At 39.9% G+C, this 1616-nt stretch overlaps 1 pseudogene; it reads left to right on the top strand.

Moving 5' to 3' along the window:
- Window positions 1–1616, top strand: part of LOC101980254 — a 121574-nt pseudogene that overhangs the window by 88440 nt on the left and 31518 nt on the right.

Here is a 1616-nt window from a genome sequence, read left to right as displayed (position 1 = left end):
AGTTTGTATGTAATTATTTCATGTAAAGCTAGCCGGGTGGCGGGACACAGCCCACTGCTCCTACTACAACAGCATACATTTAAAGGACTTCACATTGTGCTCTGCAGATTCTTGCTCAGCTATGCTCAGTGCATCTCTATTTACAATAGCTAGTAAAATGGCAAAAGCCAAGTGTTCATCTGATAAATGGATAGTTTAAATATAATATGCATATACAGTGTAATAGTTATCAGTTTAAAAAATAAAATGAAATTTTCAGGTAAATTAACAACTGAGCGAACTAACCCAAACACCATATGCTTTCTTTTTGTGGTTGCTAGCACTGAATCTTTAAATCTGATTATAGAACTAGGAGTAACTACTGAAATACAGAAAGTCAAATGGGACATGAAAGGAGGCGACAGAGCTGTAAAGAAGAGATTAACAGTGCACAAGTATGATTGTGGTGAAAATATAGAAAACAGGGAAGGTAACTTTAACTCAGAGAAAGAAGGGTGAACAATACAAAGGGAAAGGCAAGAAGGGATTACAAATAGTGAGGATATTTAAAATTGAAATATTAAAATTGAAACATTGAAAAAATCAGTAAGCCATGATATTTTATGTTCAACTAAAATTACATATAATACATCAATCTATGCACTTATCTATATATCTATGTCTATATTATATCTGCTATATATAATATCTATATATACTTTAATGCATTTAAGTGCTAATGAATAATTACATGTAGTATTAATATATCATATATATTTAATTATAAAGTTTATACATTAATGTATATAGTTTATACATTAAACTATGTAATATAGTTTAACAAAGTCTTGTCAATCGGGGTGATAATGTACTTCTCAAAGGCTATATACTGTCTTACAAAAGCATAATGCCAGGCATGAATGGTTCTCTTTTAAGTTGTTGGTCAGGGGAGTGCAAGACTCCAAAAAGGTTATGTTACTACTGTCCTTGAACTTTCTTGTCTTCAAGAATTTTAAAGTAATTTTGTGTTGCTGAAGGCATCATGGAGTTCAAACAAAGAATTTAAAAGAATTTAGTTGGGATAGCCTGCCTACAGCAAACAAGGTAGGCCCTTTGTTTACGAGCTACCCAAGCAGCACAGAGATCGGATTCCGATCTGGGCACTGGGAGAGCCATCTTTGGGCTTGCATCCAGACTCCCTCCACCCCAGCTCAGCCTGTTAAGGCGCTGGGACCAGGACAGAATCTGGAGGGCACTAGTTCCTTTGTCTCCATAGCCTGCCTGCAGCAAGCAAGGTAGGCCCTTTGTTTATGAGCTACCCAAGCAGCACGGAGATCCGATTCTGATCTGGGCACCGGGAGAGCCATCGTTGGGGTGAGTGAGTACGGCAGCAGCCCAGAGCAGGGAACTCAGACGTTCTTCATCCCTCCTACACTTCCTGGTCATTCTGCTGGGGCTATACTTCCTGATACCTCCTCTATCTTCCTATCCCACCCAGCTTTCATCCCGAACCTCCCCCCTCCCTCCCCTCTTTGGCCACATAACATCTCCCAGCTAAGCCTGTTCCGGCGCTGGGACAGGAGGGCGGTAGTTCCTTTGTCTCAATAGCCTGCCTGCAGCAAGCAAGGTAGGCCCTT

Source organism: Microtus ochrogaster, chromosome X (genome assembly GCF_000317375.1).
Source record: "Microtus ochrogaster isolate Prairie Vole_2 chromosome X, MicOch1.0, whole genome shotgun sequence".
NCBI classification, from domain to species: Eukaryota; Metazoa; Chordata; class Mammalia; order Rodentia; family Cricetidae; genus Microtus; species Microtus ochrogaster.
The sequence above is the reverse complement of the archived record's forward strand: the minus strand, read 5'-3'. Positions and strand labels throughout refer to the sequence as shown.